Genomic DNA, 25,037 nt, shown 5'->3' with positions numbered 1-25,037 from the left:
TGGCCAAGTCCGTCTTGGACGGGCGAACGGCTTTCCTTTTCCTATCTGGGCGAGCTCCTCCCCGTCTGCCTATCGGGGCCCTCTTGATCCAGCCGCTCCTGAGCACAATTGCCTCAGTTTTGCGGGCCGAAATCTCGAGTTTGGCCGAAGAACACCAGTCTAAAATGATGTCTACAACGCGCTGACCTATCGTCTCTAGTTCCCGTCTACTGTCTCCGCATACGACGACAAGGAGGTCGTCGGCGTAGGCGATCACAGTGAAGCCTAGTGACTCTAGTAGCGCGATGAGTCCATCGAACATGAGGTTCCAGCAGTCCGGGCCGAGGACGGAGCCCTGTGGGCACCCCCTCGTGGCCTGCTTGGATACCTTTCCTGACGCAATTTTGATGAGTACCTTACGATCGCTGAAATAGCTCCGCATTACCTTAAAGGCGTTTTGCGGGCAACCTTTCTCCTTCAATTTAGCTAGTACTAGTGGCCACCAGACGTTGTCGAAGGCGCCCGAGATGTCGAAGAGCAGCGCCGTCACGTATCGATGCTGAGAGGCATCGACTGCGCGTCGCAGTTCCACGATCGCGTCTTCCGTCGACTTTCCGGCGGTGAAGCCGAACTGTCGGCCGGAAATCCGTCCCGGTGCCAACGACGTCTGGTGTAGCCGTTTCTTGAGGAGTTTCTCGAAAAGTTTCCCAACGACGGAGAGGAGACAGATAGGCCTATACGACTTTGGGTTTCTTTCATCTTTGTCCGCCCCTTTCAGCAGGATTCGGAGAGAACCCTCTTTCCATGCTGATGGGAAAACACCCCATCGGAGACATCCGTTGAACAATCGTACTATTTCACCGGGGATAGTACGTACTGAAGCTTTGAGTGCACGGACCTCGACGAGGTCCGGCCCTGGTGCCTTATTATTCTTGAATGTCCTCACGGCTGCCATTACCTCTCCCTCTGTGAAGGGCGGGGTGTCCTCTGTGTCCGGTGCGGATTTTGCATCTTCTCTGATATCGCGTTGCGCGGGTGTGTCCTCTTCTTCTCGGTCTTCTGGGATGTGTGCGTCCAGCAGCACTTTCGCGGTTTCCTGCAGGCTTGCCGTATGATTGTTTCCACGTTGCAGAGTGCTCAGCACTCCTTCAACGCGCATCTTCTTAGCCTGGAGCTTGTAGACCGCACCCCAGGGTTGGTTGTTGCCGTTAGACGTCACGAAGTTACGCCAGCTTTCTCGCTTTGTGCGTTTCACGCTCTTATTATACATTCGCAGGGCGTCGCGATACGCCTTCTGCTTCTGGTTGCGGGGTTGTTCCTCCAGTTCCTGCTGGAAGGCTCGTCGCAGCCTGTATACCTTCTTTTTGAGCCGTGTCAGCTCCTTTGTCCACCACGGGTTAGATTTTCTAAAGACACGTTTCCTTGGCATTGACGCGCTACAGGAGTCAGTGATGACTCCCGTGAGCGCCGCCGCCATGTATTCTACGTCTTCTGCAGATTCGAGCTGCAGGGGCTCGAGCCTCGATCCGGAAAGGTCGGCCAGTGTTCCGGCGTACAACTCCCAATCGGCTCGACTAGTGTCGAACCGAGTGTTAGCGGTACATCGGTCAACCGCGTTGGCTTTCGGTACCCTGAGCTCGATATCCACGGCGTTATGGTCGCTATTCGCCCAGTCGCACCTAACTCTCCAACTTCTGACGAAACGAAACATGGGGGGCGTTGCCAGAGTAACATCAATGAATGATGAGCCTCTGGGCGTCCAATAGGTCGGCGGCTGCGAGACGTCGTTCACAACTTCAATACCAAATGCTCGGATGAGCCCCTCGAATAGGGCGCCTCTATCGTCGGTGCTCTGGGGACCCCAGAGCGACGACCGTGCATTGGCGTCTAACGATACTAACAATCTCTCCCCCCTTAGTGAACGGAACACCACCTCAAGATGTTTGAGGTGCTCCTCGATTTCGTCGCTGTACTGGAAATAGCACGAGACGGCGTAAAACGAGAAGTCGGGGGTCAACACTTCCACGCATACGCAATGGGTTGTGCTAAGTTGCGAGACAAAAACTGCGTCGAAGCTCGAGTTACACACCACGACAGCCGCCCCCGGGGGATGCGACTTTGTGGCTGCGACTCTTGCTCCGGACCCTAGGCCGCCGATGGTGTAGCTCGTACCGTGCTGCCGGACGTAAGGTTCTTGTAGTAGCAGTACGTCCAGGTGCTTTTCCGTTACGAGCTGACGTACCTCGCCCATCACTGCAGCCGAACGCTGGGCGTTCAGCTGCATTACCCTAATACCCGTGGTGGCTCTTGTGTTCGCGGCCTGCGCGATCCGGTTTCGTGGTGGGTTTATTTTACTGTCCATAATCGGTTCTAGACAGTACCTGGTTTATCGCCGCAATATGCGCTGGGCATTCCTTATCGGTTACGCAGTGATTGTGTGTTTTTCCCGCTTTCTTGCAGTTCACACATGATGCCTGTTTGCCCTTATTGGGACAGCTTTTGAAGCTGTGTCCTGCCTCCGCACAGTGGCCGCATACGTCGCCTTCGCTCCTGCAATATTTCGTCGTATGGCCATAGCTTTGGCACTTATAGCACCTTGTAGCTGATAAGTAGTCCCGGACCTGGCAGCATTGCCACATTATATATAGGCGCTCCTTTTTTATGAGCACTTCCCGTGCTTCCCGCGATGCTTCAAGAACCAGGTTACAACTGTCCTTATTGTTCTTGTTACCTGTTTTGAAGGCGATTTTGATTTGCTGCCTATATTTGGTAGCTTCCTCATCGCTCAGGTTTTGGTTGATCATGGCCTGAAGTACCTCGTTGTCATCTTCTCGTCTGGAAGCCCCGTAGACGATGATACGCGGGCTCTTCTTTGCAGGGACGTCGACCAGCAGTCCAGCGCTTTTCAGCTTTTCATTCCTGAGTAGGGCTTCTACGTTGCAGCTTTTAGCTGTTTCGATTATGATGCCGCTGCTGTGCGTGCGCCTGACGTTCTTCACTTGCAGGTTGTCCTCGTTCGGCGATACAAGCTTTACTAGGGCCTGTTTCGTTGCGTCGCTGGTTTCGTACTGCTTCGCGTCCTTTGGTCTGATTATGACCACGTTAGGTGGGCTCTGTTTTTGGTTTGAGAGCTCCGCTGTTTTAGACCTGATGCCTAGACGTTCTGCGTACGTCATTTTCGGCTGCCTAGGTATCGTTTCATTTGCCTTTTCGATGGCACTTATCTCCTTTTTCTGTTCCACGGTTTGGTTCCGGAGTACCTCGATTTGTCCCTCAAGGTTACTATTTAATAGTAGGGACTCCTGCAACAGGCTTTGTAATTTGATTACCTTGGCTACCACGTACTTACTTGTGGCCGCATCGAAGCCGTAGTCCGGGTCGGTAATGATGTTCAGAAGCTTCTTCTGGATGGCTTCTGATTTCTCCTTGATTTCGAGGATCGGGCCTCGTTGCTGCTTGCGGGGGGTCTTTGATTCGCTTTCCTTATCGCTAAGCTTCGGAGAAGGGCTGTTGCCGCAGCGCATTTTCCGCTTACCTGCGTCTGGCGCTTCATTCTTCTTCTGTGGCGGCTCCTGGTCTGTATCTGAGGACATTTTGCGCTTCCTCACGTGCTTCGTCCTGCGACGAGCTGTCGTCATAAGCTCCGCGTCGGTTGTGTCCTCGTTTGCTTCCATGGCCGAGGTCGTCCTAGATTCTCTAACGTTGGCCAACTCGATTCGTCGCTTCTCGATGTCGTAAGCCAATCAGCAACCTCGCTCGTCGTTGGCGTCAGCCAATCGTAGGCTTCGCTGTCCGCTGGCGTCAGCCAATCAGACTGCTCGGTGTTAATACCGAGAAACTGCCGCTTGTGGCGCCACCGGCGGTAGCGTCCAAGAAGGCGTCCAATATGGCGCTCAATATGGCGTCCAATATGGCGGAGTAACCTAAAATCTACTGAAGATATTTATTAGCAATTATTCCTACTAAACTTACCTTGATCGAAGTCTCTGGCAGATTTTAAGCAATCTGGGGAGTTTCTGGCACTTCTGGTGTAACAGGCACACGTGGAGTCGCAGTCAGCTAGGCAGAAGCAGGCCGAAGTTGGGTGGGGCCGGTGACAGGCCAGGCGAACCACGCCCGTCTCGGTTTTTCCCACTTTTCTTCGTGTATCCTGGGTTCTGCACTAAACCTTATGTCTCTGGATGTCCACTGGCACTAAATACACACTTCTGAGCACAGGATGTAATTTTCCTGAGAAAAATTCCACACAAAACTCGTAAATATCGCGGAGCGACGTGAAGCGCGTCAGTCCTCGACAAAACCAAGATGGCGGATCAGTAGATAGGGACAGAAGGGAATCTCGTTAATCCATTCATGCGCGTCACTAATTAGATGACGAGGCATTTGGCTAGAACATTTGTTATTGTTTATATTAATGGCGTAACAATTTTTCCAGTGTACTTCACGATGTTATGTATAAGGCCCGCTGGTAGGCTCGAGTATTAGTTCTAGGCTTCTGCTAAAGGTATGTATTATTTTCGCTGTTTTCTATTTTATTAATTATTTCTCCAAACGGATTTCATAAAGGTGCGATGAATGGTTACACCCCACTGCAGGGCAGATGTACATACTATGTTTTTAAAATTTCGTGGAAGCTTAAATTCATGGGTTATATCATCGTTAGTAATAGGCCAACTCCCGCGAGCTCCAGCAACGAACGGCATGATTTTAACTTGTGAGACTTGGTAAGTATGTTTTATTTTATTTATTAACTCTGGTGTATTATATTTTTGCTTTTTTATGTTATAGGCATTACTCATGGACATCTGTTTCGTTTCGTAGGCAACGGTCGTTTCTATTATATATGCTACGTCCTCTTTCAGTGCGACTAGATCCGGTACATATCTATTATCTTTAGTTGAAAATCGCGGTGCTTCTTCTATTTTAATGTTTTTATTTTCCAGAGATTTTTTCACTATTTTATTAATATTGTCGTGTCTATTGATACGATTGTAGTGGGTTACTGGACATCGCTGCAGCACGTGGTATAATGATTCACGCGTTCCTACGCATGACGCATTTCTGCAGTCAGCTTTAGGCATATACGGTGCACCTTTAGTTGGTAAAAGGCCAATTCTCAACTGGACTGCGCCAATATAGTCTCTACCTTTCCAATGGTCTGGTGGACTATATATCCATGATGAGATCCCAGGCGTCATCGAGGTTAAACCTTTGCCTAACGCGGTATTATGCAGCTGGTCGGCCCAGTATTGTTGGGTTGCATGTTTTGTTGCCATATTTACATTACATAACACTTTCTTCAATCGGTTTAATAATTGTTCCACAACTAACGCTCCTAACACTTTTTTTGTTTGATCGTCTCCACGTATTCTTAGTCGCTCAAGTCGTCGTAGGTAAACCGCGGGTATGTGTAATGTTAGTGATGGTATCCCTAGTCCGCCGTTCCTAAGTGGGGCATGAATATAAGGCGTAGGAGTAGTAATTGGTAGATGTAACACTGTCTTCACAAATTTTATTATACAGTTATCTATATATTTAAGTTTCTTTTTATTAATGTCCATACTTTGTAAACTATGGTGTAAACGCGGAATTAAATATCTTTGTAAAATGTTAAGTTTTTGCCATGGTTTTAGCGGGCTCATTTTTAATTTAGTTAGCATATTTTCTAGGTTGGAGGGTGATGGTGCTATGACTCCGCAGTGTTTAAAGTTGTACCCTAAGTATTTGAGCTGTGATGCAACTCCTAATGTTGGTACTGGAGTGCCATTTATACGTAAGTATGAGCGTGTATCAACCACTAAGCGTTTCGTGCCCGGCACGATTAAGTTCTGGAACGCTGCGCATTTTAATGGGTTCGCTGTAAGTCCATGCTTCATGAAGAAGTTTTCAACAACTGTAATATGGGTGGACATGATTTTCGGATTCGGTGCGAGGATTACAATATCGTCCGCGAACGCCATAGCTGTTATTTTGGCACCATTGACCTCTATGCCTTCGCGCTGGTCTAATTTGCGCAATAAGTCATCTATTACTAAATTGAACAAGAATCCTGACATGGGGTCGCCTTGCTTTACTCCACGATTTATATTAATCGGCGCGGATCGAGAGCCATGACACTCTAGAATAGTAGTTACGTCTTTGTATGTATTTTCAATGTACTCTATTGTGTGAGAATCTATTCCTTTTTTATTTAGTGCATCTATTATCGATGTTATATTTACAGAATCGAATGCTTTTGCAAGATCTATTGATAAAATAGTGAATGGTTTGGCTTTGCGTCTATTCATTTTGATTATAGTTTGTAGGATTGTACTATTAGCCATTATGCCATCTGTTTTAGTGAAACCTCTTTGAGCACTTGAGAGACGTATGTGATCTTCTAAACGAGTAACCACTATCTTATTAAGTAGGCGGAGTATTCTACTCGATATTGTGATAGGGCGCCACTGTTTGGGGTCGGTAAGATCCCCGGCTTTAGGCAACAGTGTTGTCCTATTTAATCGCAAGATGGGGGGCAAGGTCTTCGTACCCCACATAATATTCAGTAAGGCATGCAGGTCATGTCGCGGCATACTGCGAAGGATTTTTCGGTCGATCATATCTACACCAGGAGCAGATTCTTTTAATTTTGACAACTGTTCATGTATTTCAACATATGTTATGGGGTAGCATAAGTTAGTTAGTTTATTTAGCCTATGTTTTGTGGGTTTCCATCCTAATTCATTTTTTTCAAACAGTTTTTTATAGTATTCAGTAAATTTATCCATCGGAGGTGCTTGTTTTACATTAAGCTCATTACTGGTAAGTATATATTCTGCTACCTGGCTGGGATTTGTTTTATATAATTTTTGTATACGCGCGTAATCGCTTGATTTTCTTTTAGCCCGGTTTCCAATTCGTTTTTCGTAGGTTTTAATGTATTTTCCATTTCGTTTGCTGCTTTTGTTATTGTTTCTATGCATGTTATTTTTATTTTTGTTTTTATTTCTTATTTTACTGGTTTTATCGGTCGAGTTTTTACTATTGCATGCATTATTATTTTGTATTGTGTTTGTAGGAATAGCTTTTATATATTCGTCTAACATGGTCATAATATTCGTTATTGGAGCATTTCCCAGTACAGCTTCAATAATACGAGACATTTCATTTGTTGTTTCAGTACGAAGTTCCTGCAAGAGATGACAAATTTCTTGAGATGGTATTACTCTACATGATTCAGCCACATCTCCAACATGGCATTCACCTGACGACGGTTCTTGCACAGCATCTCTGTTTGGAATATCCTCTAGTCTTGTCAGCACTACCCTGGGTGTTAGCGGGCATATTTTGCGTATATCTTCCATGGCTGCATCTTCGATCTGTTTAGTAAGGTATGTTTTATATATTTCTCTATTTCTTAACTTCTTTATGCCTTCAATCGGTCGTCCGGAGATATCAGATAATATTTTAATAATGTCTTTTTTTAACATGTTTTGTCTATTGGGTATTTTGGCTTCGTGGTATGCAATCATTCTGATTTCACCATCTGTATATTGCGATCTTGATGCGGCTATTCGTTTGTCTCGTAATTCTAAGTCTGTATTATTATACTGTTCAGTGTGTGTTTTACGTTGGTGTTGACGTAAACCGGCATAAGTTTTGTAGGACTTCTTACATATGTCACACGTGTAACCGTTGAGTTGTATTGGTGGTGCATTACAGCGCCATTTATGCTGGGTTATACTCGAGGTTGGTCGGCCACTCAAATTTATCTTACATGATGGACAGGTATTTGTGTTATGATCCAAATCGTAATCCTTTTTTGCATTGCCTTTGTCGTCGTAAGCCAGAGAGCTGCTTGCTCCCTGGGTAGAAGGATCCACCAATGCTGCCGCCACTGCTCGGGACCGGCAGCGTCCGAGGCTTGTTTCATTTTTCTTTGGTGCAATATAATTTGCCCGAGGGCATGAACCAAACGGGCTGCAAACCCGAGAGGTCCATTGGGCTTTCGCCCGGGTCGCCGCACTCCGTTTAGCCATGGAGTCATTTGACCACCATGTTACCGGCAGGTACCCCGAGGAGGTAGGTAGTGCGACTTGGACGGGAGAGGCTGAGGGGCCAAAGGCCTGTATTACGCATCACCGTCCCTGTAACTACGACTCTCAAAAGCGACCACGTCGCGCTCACGGTGTCACTCGATGTTAAGTGGCTCCCGATCCCTCCGCACCTCCACGAGGTGGGAGCTGGGCAACGTTCAGTTGGCAACAACTGAACGGCTGAGCCGGAGGGAAGACACCGTGAGCGCGACGAGGCCCCTTAAGAGAGTCATAGTTACTCCCGCCGTTTACCCGCGCTTTTTTTTTTTTTTTTTTTTTTTTTTTGAATTTCTTCACGTTGACATTCAGAGCACTGGGCAGAAATCACATTGCGTCATCACCCGTGAGGGCCATCGCAATGCTTTGTTTTAATTAGACAGTCGAATTCCCCTAGTCCGTGCCAGTTCTGAGCTAAGCGTTGAATGGCGGCCGAAGAAGCGACCACGACGGCGTTAACCGCCACGGAAGCCTCGCAGCAAGGAAGATCCGCGGGAGGCCAAGGCACGGGACCGAGCTCGGATCCCGGGATGCGACCGAAGTCGCCAACCGTTCACCTCGCCCAGGCCCGGCACGTCAGCCAGACCCGCTTCCCGACCAAGCCCGACACGCCCCGCTCCTCAGAGCCAATCCTTATTCCGAAGTTACGGATCCAATTTGCCGACTTCCCTTACCTACATTAATCTATCGACTAGAGGCTCTTCACCTTGGAGACCTGCTGCGGATATGGGTACGAACCGGCGCGACACCTCCACGTGGCCCTCTCCTGGATTTTCAAGGTCCGAGGGGAAGATCCAGACACCGCCGCAACTGCGGTGCTCTTCGCGTTCCAAACCCTATCTCCCTGCTAGAGGTTTCCAGGGAACTCGAACGCTTATACAGAAAAGAAAACTCTTCCCAGATCTCCCGACGGCGTCTCCAGGTCATTTTGGGTTACCCCGACGAACACTCTTACGAGGGCCCGAATGGTATGCGGTTCCGCTGCCGGGTTCCGGAATAGGAACCGGATTCCCTTTCGCCCAATGGGTGTGCATCTCTGCAACTACTTCTTATAAATTCGATTTAGCCATATTTAACAGTTTTGTTGTTGCTTTTTAACTGAGAGCTTTAGGACACCTCATTTACATAGGATTTCTCTTAGGGCTTAGGATCGACTGACTCGTGTGCAACGGCTGTTCACACGAAACCCTTCTCCACGTCAGTCCTCCAGGGCCTCGCTGGAGTATTTGCTACTACCACCAAGATCTGCACCGACGGCGGCTCCAGGCAGGCTCACGCCCAGACCCTTCTGCGCACACCGCCGCGACCCTCCTACTCGTCAGGGCTTCATGGAGGACCAAATTTTGTCCAGCCCCACTTGCCACTGACGGCGGAGTATAGGCGCGACGCTTCAGCGCCATCCATTTTCAGGGCTAGTTGCTTCGGCAGGTGAGTTGTTACACACTCCTTAGCGGATTCCGACTTCCATGGCCACCGTCCTGCTGTCTTAAGCAACCAACGCCTTTCATGGTATCCCATAAGCGTCGACTTAGGCGCCTTAACTCTGCGTTTGGTTCATCCCACAGCGCCTGTTCTGCTTACCAAAATTGGCCCACTTGGCACTCTGATCCAATAATAAAATCTCATGGCTTCATTTGATGCAAGCAAGCCAGAGATCTCACCCATTTAAAGTTTGAGAATAGGTTGAGGTCGTTTCGGCCCCAAGGCCTCTAATCATTCGCTTTACCAGATGAGACTCGCAATAACGTTCGAGCGAGTGCCAGCTATCCTGAGGGAAACTTCGGAGGGAACCAGCTACTAGATGGTTCGATTAGTCTTTCGCCCCTATACCCAGTTCCGACGATCGATTTGCACGTCAGAATCGCTACGGACCTCCATCAGGGTTTCCCCTGACTTCGTCCTGACCAGGCATAGTTCACCATCTTTCGGGTCCCAACGTGTACGCTCTAGGTGCGCCTCTTCTCGCAATGAGAACGAGACGCCCCGGGAGTGCGAGGCCTAATCGTAACGAGGCCCATCCTCCCTAGGTCGACGCAGAGGACGACATTCACTTTCATTTCGCCTTTAGGTTTATTTATATCCCAATGACTTGCGCACATGTTAGACTCCTTGGTCCGTGTTTCAAGACGGGTCCTGAGAGTACCCAAAGCAATAGCGTCGCCGACCGGTAATTCAAAGCTTGGCCAGTCCAAGGACTCCTCCTGCTAACAGCTGGCCAGACCCGGGGACGGCGCATAGTCCGTACATCCGGGTAATTATAACTGAACCTAGCTTGCGGCGGTCCTGACGCACACACATTCGAAAATGGATTGGTTGCGGCCTGATACCGTCTGAGTACCGTCGCGCAGTCGGCCAGGCAACCGAGGGTCTGTCACGAACACCGTTAAGGTGACGGACAGGCTCCGCCTCGGACCGTAGACCGACACGCAACGGGTCGCGACGTTCTACTAGGGGAGAAGTGCACGACTACCTCGCCGGAACATTCGCCGAAGGTGGTGTGCCCTCGCTAATGGAACCCGAAGGTCCATCCGGGGCATCGCGCACCAACGGGAGCCAGCGTTGTTGACGATGAATCTCCCCATTCGATCTTTTGGGTTTCTCAGGTTTACCCCTGAACGGTTTCACGTACTCTTGAACTCTCTCTTCAAAGTTCTTTTCAACTTTCCCTCACGGTACTTGTTCGCTATCGGTCTCGTGGTCGTATTTAGCCTTAGATGGAGTTTACCACCCACTTAGGGCTGCACTCTCAAGCAACCCGACTCTAAGGAGAGATCCTCCCGAAACGCGTACCGGTCACTACGGGCCTGGCACCCTCTATGGGTAAATGGCCCCATTCAAGATGGACTTGGACGCAATTCGATGTCTCGGGATAAACGGATCCTCCTGAACACTACATTTCCCAGCGGCGGTACCGCGGGATTCAGTACTGGGCTCATTCCTGTTCGCTCGCCGCTACTAAGGAAATCCTAGTTAGTTTCTTTTCCTCCGCTTAATAATATGCTTAAATTCAGCGGGTAATCTCGCCTACTCTGAGGTCGTCAATTTCTTTGGTTTCATCGAAAGGTGAATAATGATGCTCGATGCAAAAAAAAAAAAAATAAACGAAAAGAAGCAAAAAAGCAAACACGTAGAGAAACTGTGCGTGAATCAACCTTTCGCATATTCAATTTTTCCTCCTCTCTCGTTTCAAAATGTTTGTATTTATCGTTCGATGAAACGAGCACAAGAGGGAAAAAAAAGTTGAGACACGACGTTCCCATAATTTTCGTGTTATTTCCTTTTTGCTTCAAACATTTTGCGGACTGCAGCTTCGTCGTATTGCTTTTATCAATTTTTAACAATTTCAAAGCGAAGACAACTCGCAAGACGATCCATTTCGTCTCGGTTCAATTTTAACGTCCGTCCGTATTATTTTTTGTTCCACAAGAGATTTCGAATAGGTTTCTTTATTTATCATCCCTTCTTTTCGAGCGCCACGGAAGCAAGAGGAAAAGCAAGAGCGAGAGAACATTTCGCGTATACTTCATTTAACAATTTTAACCAACACGCGATGTACTCCACACACCTCTTAGATTTAACAACTGCTTTTCTCTTCTTCTCCCCTTAGCGCAAGGGTAAACCCCATTTGTCTCTTCTTTGGAACGCAACAAAACTTTCGAGGACTGGACGACCGAGCGATGGTCGCGCGGTCTTCGCTTATCTTTAACAAACGAAGTAGTCCGTATGTATTCTAAATGTTGAAGCCTCCTAGAGCTTTAAGCCATGCGAGACATTGAAATGCTGTTTTAACGGGAGCATGCATAATTGCTGCAAACATACTTTTATCACAAGTTCTAGCCACGCCACGGAGGCTTCGAAGTTCCTTCACCATTCGCTTTCCTCTCTTTTGTTACACAGTTTCAGACTACGATCAGGGGTACCGAAACGCTGTATTGATTGTAAACAACCATTTTTATCTTGGAGCGGAGCGTTCCTTTACTCGTTAGATTTGTCTTGTCGCGTGTGTATTCGCTTTTTCGACGCTTTTTAACCATTTAACTTGTTTAGCGAAGCTAAACGCACAGACAGACAAAAAAAAAGGAACAGCATCGCGCGTCAAACAGCGACTACCCATCTGAAGCGATCTTTCATTTATACACCGTTTGTAAACAGAGAGATGTATAAAGCGCGGGGAATCATTCGAAACCCTGGGGCTATTCGAGCTTGCATTTCAGCAAATTATCATCTCAAACATTTCACTCGTTTGCTTTTTCTAAATTTATAGGAGAGCTTCTTTCGTTTATTTTTGACACACCTTTCGTAAATATCGTTTCTGGCAACGTCGGGAGCGTGGATTTCTACAAGTGAACAATCGCGCCGATCCGATAACTTCCAGCAGGATGGAGAATCTTTATAGATTATCTTCCGAGAACTCGGTGCTTTCACGGGCGGTCGTTTATAAATTTTAACGAACGACTCGCGCGCCGCGACGCACTTGCGCTAGTTCGAAGAGATATTTCGAAATTTGTTTCTCTCCTTTAACGGCCTGCATTTAGTGTATCGGTTGCGATTTTCGTCACATCGTTTCCACGACAAACGCCGACGAACTGCCCAACTATCGCTCGTACGTTGCGACTCTTTCTTTGTTTATCGTTCATTCATTCTTTCAATTTCGTTCGATAATCCCGCTCCGAAACGTTCTACTTTCGTTGAACGACGGCGAGATGTTTAGAAAGAAATGAATTACTCTTTTTTCGAGAAGCAAACGCAAGCAGTCTTTTGTTAAGAAAACGACCCTCAGCCAGGCGTGGTCCAGGAATTGTATCCGTGGACCGCAATGTGCGTTCGAAATGTCGATGTTCATGTGTCCTGCAGTTCACACGTTGACGCGCAATTAGCTGCGTTCTTCATCGACCCACGAGCCAAGTGATCCACCGTTCAGGGTAATCGTAAAATTTTGTATTTCAAACTCTTTAGATCTTTAGAGTGTTATTTTCATTATTAACACGCATCACATTCGATACCCACATCACTTCTCCCACCCGGCGCGTGCGGGAGAGCGAATTCGGGCGTCGCCAACGTATTTGTTTGTTTGTTCGATCGTTGACGACACGATCGCGTCCAAGGACGGAAACCGTCGGAGAAACGCCCAGTGGCACGCTCCTCTCGACGGTCGGGCGTAAAGTACATTTAAAAACCTTGAAAAGTACGAACGCACACAAGGAATGCGAGCGCGCGTCCTGTCGCTGAATCGTGGGTTGCGAGATTCGAACAGACACACGGCCGGCGACGATCGGTCTAACTAATGGACACATAGTTTTTCAAAGACTCGCTATCGTCGCTTCTCAGCCGGTCCGTAAACAACACACATCGATCAGGCGGACGCACGAATCTTACCACGGTGCGTGTTTCGTAGATTCCAGGTTACCCGCAAGTAGGTCCCCGCTCGACGCGTCGAGGAGAGCGGACGTGTTTCGTGGTCGCTCCGTGGTTGGTTTCGCAACGCGGTGAAAAGCGGCTTATTTATTCGCGTTTTTTGTTAAATAGTGTTTATTAAGTGTTCGGGAGTGCTATTGTTGTGTTTTGTGATTAAATAATGTGTTAATTTATTGTTAAATAACGAAAATGTGATGTGCGTGTTACGCGGCATTTCCACGTGTGTTCCCGGTATTCGTGGCGTTAATTATGAACATTAGACATTATTTACGGACAATTTTGGTTAATCGGGAACGTTTCGCATTAAAATTCCGCGTTTTTTGTGACTTTTTGTGATTCAATTAATGAAGACAACGCATGCAAGATCAGACAGGATTGACAGGTTTTCAAGATGGCTGCTGTGGTTGGACAAGGATAGTCAACCTGCACGCGCGGCCCGGGCCTTGGATAGAAGAGGACAGACGATGGGAAATTAGGTCAACGGTTTGGTGACGTATTATTTTTATTCCTTTATTCTGTTCTTATTCTGATTTTATTTTGTTTTCCGTTAATTGCGTCGGTTTATTAAGTGATTTGTGTAAAAGTGCATCGATATTTTTTCAATATTTTTCGATATTCCTTCGTTATGTGTATTATTAATATTAATTTACTTTATTTTACTATCTGGTTGCATGTGTTTGACTGGCACGTTATTCCGCTGTATTATTTAATTATTTGTTTATTAACACATTCGATTAATCGATTCGATTATTCGATTATCCGGTGTTTCCGGTTTTGCATATTTATTCATCGTATTTTCTTATTTTCTTATCTTATTTTATTATTTTCATTATTTTCTATTGTCATTTTAACGCTTTTATCAATTTTCATTTTATTTTATGTTTCGCTTCATTATTTTATCGTTTATAGTGTTCTATATTTTATTTTACTTTTCCTTCGCTGTTTATACTTACATATTGATATTTAACACTATTTTGTGTTATTCTGTGTTATCTGTTTCATTTATTTATTTTATTTATTTATTATAGTACAGTGGGGTAGTGTGCCTTGATAATTTATGCAACTTGCGTTACATTCATTATTTGTCTTATTTATTTTATTACCGTAATTTTATTTTATCTCATTGTTGTCTTTTATTTATTTATTTATTCGCAACGGTATAATTGTGTGATTAATAAACCTGCGCAATTTACGTCCCTTTGCGTGATTTAAGGGGGTAGACACGGGTAATGCAGCGAGGTGACATTACCGGCAAAAACGGGCCTATTAATGGGTTTACGGGAATCGGTTATTTGTCCTTATATGAGAACACATAGGGCTGGGTAAGGGCTCATTCGAAAGAGGAAGGTCCAATGCAGGGCGGTCAACTCATGGTTTAACGAGATTATGTGTATATTTAATAATATCAGTGTCGAAAGTAGAAGAAAAAATCGACAAAATGCAGTTGCAAATTGGAAGCATTTTTAGGCCACTAAAAGAGTTTTGTGACTCAAACGGTGAGTTGACCGCCCTGCATTGAACCTTCCTCTTTCGAATGAGCCCTTATTCAGCTCAAGATCTTCTCGTATAAGGACGAATAACCGATTCCCGTAAAAGCATTCCCAAAGACGAGTTCCGCCATTATCTGGATACTACAGAGCAAGTCACGTGACAAATTTAGTTCAGCTAGTAGTTATAAGGTGGCGTCTAAGTAGAAAGGCTGCCGATTTGGAATCGTAGTCAGAATCAAGCGTTAGCTTGATTACGTCACTCGAACTGTGCTACGAAGGCAAGCGAAAAAGGCAACATCGCCCGAACGCTGAGTGAGACGCACTACAGTCATGCTGTCCTTCTCTCATTCTGAATGTTGAGATTGTCCCCTTTCGCTAAGATTTGACTGCCGCCCGCCTGGATTTTCCACAGCGCCCCATAACAAACCTCACCCCATTCAAACTATATCGTGTTTGGTATCATTTTAATCAGAAAAATTTCACCAATGCGCTAGTAAAAGTTTCAGTAAAAAAAAGTCAAAAATAAAAAAGTTTTATAATTGAATTAGTATTAGTTACACCGATACGTTTCGGCTCTTTCCTTTGATCATTAGACCGCTCTCTCTCTCCTCCACTGTCTGTCCCTTTCTACGTTCACGCTTGGCTGGTCGTCGCATCTAATTCGAGATTTGACATCTCGGCTGAATATATGCGAGGTCCCTCCATTTATTAGTTCTAATAGTACCATACTTAGTACTTTTTTATGCAGAATGTTTCAAGGAGTTGACACAAGTAAAAATTGATGCAATTCCATTTAAATAAAAAGTGGATTTGCATTTTTGAGTGCATCGTTGCATTCACGGAGAAGATGAAATCACAGAAAAATAGACATTATCATACCATTGAACTTTTACATAAACAGCTTTTTCCTATCTCTTATCAAATTCAAGATATAACCCGTCAGAAATTGCATGACGTATCCTGTATATTTTTATTAATTAAGAAACATTTATTTAAAGAAGTTAATAACTTTTTCTAAAAAGTTTCTCAGATTGCACGTTCCTTCGGTTCTTCAGAGTAGGCATATATTTTTCAGCAGCGAGGGGTGCTACGGTGCGCTATATAAAATCCACGCGTTCAGTCAGTCAGAATTTATCGGAGCGGGACAATTCTATCATTTAGGTTGAAAGAAGGATAGCATGATCACCCTACATCTCACTCTAACCACGCGCCAATGTTTCGCTTTCGTTCTTCAGGCGGATCGTCGCGATGCCTCTGGCGAGATGAGCGTTTGAATGTGTTTGTAAAAATGCTTGAGGCGCTGTTGCCTTCCTAGATCGTGTTGCGCGCACGCTAGCTGAGAATTAAACCTTTCAAGTTCGTACCAGACCACGCAAGTGGCTCCACTAGGCCCAACGAAAAAACTGCTGTAATACCGACGTCCCGAATCGGAGAGGTCACGTGCCGTGTCTACCCCCTTAATTGTTCAATTTATTTATCGTCTCATCGTATTTACCGTTCTATTTGGTTCTATATATATTAATATCAGTGGTTAATATCGCTTTTTCATGTGTTAATGGTTTACGCGGTTTACATTGCTGTCTCGTCTTATTATTTCATTACCCATCGTATTCTATTTTATTTATTTTATTTACCATCTACATTCATATTTCATATCTCATGGTTCATGTTATTTAATATCTTTCGCGTCATTACGGGTATTGCATTTATTTATTTCCTTTATTTTGTGATTCAGTACGTAGTCCGCTTGTCATCCGGTTGTTCGGCTTATTGTTTGGTTTATTTATTTTATTTTATTATATTTGTCATTTTCATCGATTTATATCCGTGGTGCAACGTATTTAACGTGTTTATTGGTTACGTGGTTACGTGGTTTACTTTTCTTGTTCTTTCGATTCTGATATTCGATTATCTCATTCATAGTATTCATCGTATTTATTCATTTATTCCTTTATTTCTTTCTTATATCGTGGCTTACATATTTCATTTTGGACGATGCAGCAGTGACATGTGCTGAAATAAATTGAATTGATTAATAAATAAATAAATTGGACAATCCGGGTTGTGTTTTTAATTGTTCCTCTTGTTCCAGTTCCAGTTTTGTTTTGTTTTAGTTTATTTCAGGTTTAGTGTGTTTGTTTTAATGATGTGGTGCGATGAGGGATTGCTTTTGTGCTTTTGGTGTAAATAGTTTTATGTAGTTTATTTGTTGCGTGGTGGGTGCTCATTTACTTTCCTTTCCTTTACTTACTTACTTATAATATTGTATTACATTCACGCTTTCTTGCTTTCATTCACGCCTTCTTTCACTCACGTTACCTTCCTTACCTTCTTTATTTTTCTAAATCTTGCATTTCCTTAATCTTCCCATTCATTCAGTCATTATTCATTAACTCATTCATTCATTCTGATCAATTAAAGTTAAATTAATGGATATGATATGATTTATTTTACTTTAGTTTTATTTCTATGATGATGAGTGGTTTGTCCATTCAAATGCTTTGATGGTGCAGGGTTTGTTATAATCTTATCATTTAAGTATCCTTATTTACTTATTTACTTATTTATCTATTTATTGTTAGTCTATACACTGGTATGGTGTTTATCGAACTACGCAGTTTACATTTGATTTGATTTGATTTCGTGGTCACTTTAGTTACTTTATTTTGATACGTCATTCAATAACCAGCTCTATTTGCATTTGCATTGACATAATCATTTATCATTTACCATTTACCATTAATAATTTGGTTTATAATCTACTTTGGTGAGGAAATAGATTGTTGTAGCTAATAATCTTTACGGTTATATTTCATTGAGTTCACTTCTGGTACTTTGTATTCTATTTTAGTATATTTCATTTTGTTTTACATTATATTACATTACATTATTTACATTATGTTGATTACAGCCTTCATTTTATATTTTATGCCTTATTATCTATCTTGTTAGTTACCTCATTTTTCTTTATTATCTTTAATTGATTATTTCACTGTTCAGTCATTCATTCATTCTCTCATTGTTTATTCGTTCTGACATAGTACTGCTTTTTGCTCTCACTCACGCCTTCTACCTTCTTTATTTTCCTTAATCTTTAATTTCCTTAATCGTTCCATTCATTCATTTATTATTTATTCATTATTCATTATTCATTCACTCATTCATTCTGATCAATTAAAGTTAATGGATATGATTTATATTACTTTATTTTACTTTATTTTAATTAAGTTTTGCTCTCTCTACAATGATAAGTGGTTTTGTCCATCCAAATGTTTTGATTGTGCGTGAATTTTATTATAATCTTATCATTCAAGTACTCTTATTTATTATATACTTATTTATTTATTCTATTTTATTTTATTTCATTTTATTCTTATTTCAGTTTATACACTGGTATAGTGTGTATTGAACTACGTACTTTACATTTGATTTCATTGTTGCTTTAGCTATTTTATTTTGATACATCATCCAATAATCAGTTCTATTTGCATTTGCATTGACATAATCATTTACCATTTATAATTTAGTTTATAACCTACTTTGGTGAGGAAATAGAGTGTCGTAGCTAATAATCTTTACGGTTATATTTCATTGAGTTCACTTCTGGTACTTTGTATTCTATTTTAGTATATTTCATTTTGTTTTACATTATATTACATTACACTATTTACATTATGTTGATTACAGCCTTCATTTTATATTTTATGCCTTATTATCTATCTTGTTAGTTACCTCATCCTTCTTTATTATCTTTAATTGATTATTTCACCGTTCAGTCATTCATTCATTCTCTCATTGTTTATTCGTTCTGATATAGTACTGCTTTTTGCTCTCACTCACGCCTTCTACCTTCTTTATTTTCCTTAATCTTTAATTTCCTTAATCGTTCCATTCATTCATTTATTATTTATTCATTATTCATTATCCATTCACTCATTCATTCTGATCAATTAAAGTTAATGGATATGATTTATATTACTTTATTTTACTTTATTTTAATTAAGTTTTGCTCTCTCTACAATGATAAGTGGTTTTGTCCATCCAAATGTTTTGATTGTGCGTGAATTTTATTATAATCTTATCATCCAAGTACTCTTATTTATTATTTACTTATTTATTTATTTTATTTTTATTTCATTTCATTTTATTCTTATTTCAGTTTATACACTGGTATAGTGTTTATTGAACTGCGTACTTTACATTGGATTTCATTGTTGCCTTAGCTACTTTATTTTGATACGTCATCCAATAATCAGTTCTATTTGCATTTGCATTGACATAATCATTTACCATTTATAATTTAGTTTATAATCTACTTTGGTGAGGAAATAGAGTGTTGTAGCTAATAATCTTTACGGTTATATTTCATTGAATTCACTTCTTGTATTTTGTATTTTGTATTCAGTTTATTATTGCATTCTGTTTTACATTATATTGCATTACTTATATTACAGTGCATTACATTACATTATTTACATTAGGTTGGTTACGGCCTTCACTTTTACTTTATGCTTATTATTTATTATTTACCTCATTATGTACCTCATTCTTCTTTAACATCTTTAATTGATTATTTCACTGTTCAATCGTTCATTTTTTCATTCTCTCATTGTTTATTCGTTCTGACACATTCCTGCTTTCTTGCTTTCACTTACGCCTTCTTACCTTCTTTATTTTCCTTAATCTTTAATTTCCTTAATCGTTCCATCCATTCATTCATTATTCATTATTCATTATTCATTATTCATTCACTCATTCACTCATTCATTCTGATCAATTAAAGTTAATGGATATGATTTATACTACTTTATTTTAATTAAGTTTTGCCTTCTCTACAATGATAAGTGGTTTTGTCCATCCAAATGCTTTGATTGTGCGTGAATTTTATTATAATCTTATCATTCAAGAACTCTTATTTATTTACTTATTTATTATTCTATTTTACTTTATTTCATTTAGTCTTATTTCAGTTTATACACTGGTATAGTGTTTATTGATCTGCGTACTTTATATTTGATTCATCTATTTGTTGCTTTAGCTACTCTATTTTGATATGTCATTCATTAATTAGTTCTATTTGCAGTTGTATTGACATGACCATTTATCATCTACCATTTACCAGTTACAGTCTAACTTATAATCTACTCTGGTAAAGAAATAGAGTATTGTAGTTAATAATCTTTACGGTTATATCTATTGAATTCACTTCTTGTATTTTGTATTTTGTATTCAGTTTATTATTGCATTCTGTTTTGCATTATATTGAATTACTTATATTACAGTGCATTACATTACATTATTTACATTAGGTTGGTTACGGCCCTCACTTTTACTTTATGCTTATTATTTATTATTTACCTCATTATTTACCTCATTCTTCTTAATATCTTTAATTGATTATTTCATTGTTCAGTCGTTCATTTCATGCTGTCATTGTTCATTCATTCTGAATTAAATTGAATCAAGGTAACTGTTAAGATTTAGTTTATTTTGACTCACGATGGTACAAAGTTCTGTAAATGGTATTAATATTAATATAATTATGGTTTGTTTGCATACAATTATTCTATATATATTTTCTATATTTTAATTTATTTGTGCCACGTATCACTGTCTACCATCATTTATTTTATTTTATTTCTTGTCACCTCTATCCTTGGACATTCCTTGGACATTTTGACATTTTGATATTCTTCTCTGGTATTCTTTAATTCAATTTATTCAAGCTGTTTCTCTTCGATAATAGTATAGCTCTTTGATGACGGTGTGCTGTTCCTGTAGGAATTAATATTCATGTCATTAACTTGTGCTACTCTTGTTTAAATTTATTATGCGTTATTATAATCATTACCTTGTTTGTTTCTTTTCTCTTCTTTTCTTTTATATCTCCTTTCTGCTAGTTACCTGCTGCCTTGGTTGCTTTGATTCTACTTTGGTTACATTTATTTATTAACTGACTGGGTGTTACATGATTGGTCCTGCGTGACTTTCCTGACTATATGCGTTATCTGACGTTGTGAGATGGTTATATTTGATTTCGATTCTGTTTAGGTTGAATGTTTCATTCGTTTATTTATTCGGCCTTTCGTTCTGTGGCGGTTTCTTTGTTTCGTTGTTCTGCGTAGTTTGTTTCCTGCGGCGCGATAGGCAGTAACATGATGCGTCCTGCAATCTGCGGATCTTATTCGGGTTGATTTCATTTCTTTCATTTCATTCTATCTTCATCATTGTTTATACTTAACATTTACTTCATCCTACACTATTGCAAACGTATGATCTATATATTTATAAATAATAAATGATAGCCGTGGTATTGTTTTATTAATTGATTTATTCTTGATTTTAATCCGTCTGGGGTTCTATTTGTTGCCCGTTTGCTTTTATAATTACTTTTCCCGTGAGTCGTGGTAATGTTTTATTAATTGATTTATTCTTGATTTTAATCCGTCTGGGGTCTTATTTGTCCGTTTATAATTACCTTTCCGTGAATAGTATTGGATATCGGACTTATCTTTTATGGTAAGTCTGATGGTAAGTATGGCTTCCTAGGATGGCGCGGTTGCGCGACGGATAGCTTAGCTGTCGGTAACTGTGATGTAGCAGATATCTGGCGCGCGGTGGGTAACTGCTGCGCGGCGGATAGTTGGTCGGTGAATAACCGTTACGGGATGAACGGCCGAGTATTGTATGGTAAATAAGTAGAATGCTTGTGGCCGATAATATTTGGCTGCCGGTGCTGCGGATGGTTACCAACTAAGGATAATTTGTAATTATTATCAACGAATAGTGTTGCGTACTTTACTTTATTTAGTGAGATACCGGAATGTTTTCCGCTATCGTTACCTTCCGTTACATTCTATTCCTGTTTGGTTTCGTTCACTGTAATTTATTGAAAGTGTTTTATTGATGTATTTAGTCGCGGGCGCTTGTACGTTCCGTGTAATAATCAATTAATTAATTTGATAACTAATTTAATAGACAACAGACATAATGGGACGAACTGTAAATTTTACGAAATTCCTCGAAGGTTGCGCATCTATATGGCGTATGGTTTATGGCTTAAGCTTCACGCGGTTTCTTATCTTTGGTTGACATGATCATCGGCGGTACTGGTTTACTCCATCTCCGTGTGCCATATACTCGGTTGAGACATGGAGGAGGATCGTAAATTAATTGAATTGTTAAATTGCTGAGTTTTGATTAGGCCATTAATATTGAATATTGAATATCGGTGCGTGTGTGTTTGTGATTTGTGCGTGTACCCATTGCAATGAGTGGTGATATGTGCTATTGTGCTCCGTTTTCTGATATATTATATTTATTTATTTATATTTATTTATATATTTGTATATTTATATTTACATATTCATTATTATTATACTTATACATATTTTTATACTTATACTTATACCCAATTTGCATTTTACATATTATTTACAATAAATTCAGTTAGTATTGTGTAATATTGTGTAATATTTTGCATCATTATCTTTCTACTGCTAATTAATGAATAAAGTTAATTGACAGTTATATCTGAAACACTTGGTTGTCTTGTCGAGTGCTGAGTGTATTCATTTTATCTTACCGTACCTTCTTAATATTATGTCTGTTTAGGATAATATAATCTGCCTCATTGCATATTCAACGTAATGGATTTTGTAAATTTATTTGATTTAGCCTCATTGGATGACTGCGTCTATGTGAGATGTATGAATGAGTGTATGGATATGCATGTTGGTGGAATGTACTTCAATGTATCTTGTTCTATTCTTTTTATTTTGTGTCAGTCACGTTCGTCTATATACTATACTTTACACTTTCTTTACTTTCCTTACTCTCTCTATCTGCCTTTACTTGCCTTAACTTGATTAACTTCTGTAATAGCTCTATTGCTCACTCACTCATTCATTCATTCGCTTATTATCTACAATTATTTATTTAGAGTTATTTGGATTTAAGTACGGTTAATTTTCTTGAGAGGATAGATGATTTTGTCCATTCAAATGCTTGACAGCGCGTGGCTTCTGTTATAAGCACACCATTCGAATTTCATTTCAAATACCCTACTTCTTTGCTTATTTATTTATTTATCTGTTATTCTTTATTTTATTCTTTTACTATATAATGGTGTGGTGTCTAATTGAACCACGCACCTTACATTTGATTTGTTTTTATTTGTCATTATATTTATTATTTACTATCTTTATACATCAGTCGGTTATGAATTTTTACCTTCTATTTGCATTTGCATGGACATAATCACTTACAATTTATAATCTATAATTTATAAAGTAGTGGGGATGGAGTCAATAATGTTTACGGTCATATTTAATTAGAATATAACTCACTTGTTGTATTTATCTTATTTTCTTTTACATTATTTTGCATTATACTACATTATGTCAGCTATGTCTGTTAATCGTTACACACTTTCATTTTCTGTAGTTCCTCAGTTTGTGAATATCTTCAGCTGTTCCTCTCGCATTCAGTATTCATTCATTCATTTATTATTCATTTTTCATTTTGATGTTGTTTGATTATAGTTATACATTGATTTGAACTGATTTATTTTGATTTATTTTCTGATTCATATTTCCTTTCTGCCAGTTGCTTGTTGCCTTGCTGCCTTGACTTTATTCTGGTTTTATTTATTTTGTTAACTAATATTATTTGACTGGGTGTTGTTTGAATGGTTCCATGGGTTTTCCTGACTATATGCGTTTCATATTGATTTTGCTTTGGTTTAGGGTCTTATTTTATTTATTTATTCGGCCTCTCATTCCTTGGCGGTTGTTTTCCTTTATCTTCATTGCCTTTTGTATAATTTGTTTCTTTGCGACGTTATCATGCAGTAACGCAGTGCGTCCTGCAATCTGCGCAATCTGCGGGACTTATTCGGGCTGATTTTATGATTTATTATTTTTATTATTTTTCTAATTATTTTATTGACTTCCATCGTGTCAGGCTACTTTATGCGTTTTAACTATAATTATATTCTATCTTATTATTTTATCACAAACTTATATGATGTTTTATATAGGTAATGTATTTATAATCATAATATTGACTTATTTCTTTATATATTAATTAATTAATGCCTGATGTTGGCCCGTTTGAAGTTTATCTCTGATTCCATTGATTTAGCATAATTATCTTTTCGATTATAGTATTGTATACCAGACTTATCTTTGATGGTAAGTCTGATGGTAAGTACGGTTTCCCAGGATTGCGCGGCAGCACGATGGACGGTTCTGCAGTCGGTAACTGTGTAACTGGTAATTGGCGCGTGGTAGGTGACTACTACGCGGCAGATAATTTGCCTGTGGATAGCCGTTACGGAGTGAGCGGCCGAGTATCGCTGTCTGGTAAACGGAATATTTGTTGCTGGTAATATCCTTGGTACTGCGGTTGATTACCAACTAGGCATAGCTTGCGGCTTATGGTCATCTTTTGTAGGTACATTATCTTTGGTTTTGGTCATTTTGATTCATTTTGATTTGTTTAAACTGTTTGGTTTATGCATTTTCGCTTTTCGCTTATGAGCACTTATATATACTCTATTATAATTACTTAATTACTTAATTTGATGGTTTGATGGATAATTGACGATTGATAACCATTATGGAGTGAACTAGGGAATTTTATGAACACTAGGTTCTATCTCTATATGTTTTATACTTTATGGTCTCGCTCTCGCTCTTTTACTCGGCCCGGTTTTCAGTCTTAGGTAACATAGTTTTCGGTGACGCGTGTTTACTCTTCTCTTCTCCGGGCATTGTGCAAATTTGTGCATTATTTACTCGTCTGTGATCTGTGATGTGAAGTGATAACTAAATTAATTATTTAATTCTTCTATTTAAGTATAAATCAAAATTTAATTGGTGCGAAGGTGATTGTGGTGAAATGCGCGCTCCACCGCGATGCATTGTGTTCCATTGCAGTGTATGTGTTTCAAAGTGGTGCTATTTACTCCGTTCTGTGTAAATTATAATATATTATATTATATTATTTATTTTATATTATGGTCATATTTATATTCATGTTTATTACATTCAATTACCTTCTATCTCCGTTCAATTCA

General features: G+C 40.7%; 1 non-coding gene across 1 annotated transcript; it reads right to left on the bottom strand.

The window, feature by feature from the left end:
- Positions 1-12,821: 12,821 nt before the first annotated feature.
- Positions 12,822-12,976, bottom strand: LOC143306250 (5.8S ribosomal RNA). The gene has a single exon (XR_013063701.1). It is a non-coding gene; the product is annotated as a 5.8S ribosomal RNA (ribosomal RNA).
- Positions 12,977-25,037: the final 12,061 nt, after the last annotated feature.

This window comes from Osmia lignaria, unplaced genomic scaffold, assembly GCF_051020975.1.
Source record: "Osmia lignaria lignaria isolate PbOS001 unplaced genomic scaffold, iyOsmLign1 scaffold0003, whole genome shotgun sequence".
In the NCBI taxonomy this organism is placed as follows: domain Eukaryota; kingdom Metazoa; phylum Arthropoda; class Insecta; order Hymenoptera; family Megachilidae; genus Osmia; species Osmia lignaria.
Note: the sequence above shows the minus strand (reverse complement) of the source record. Positions and strands in the feature narration are given on the sequence as shown.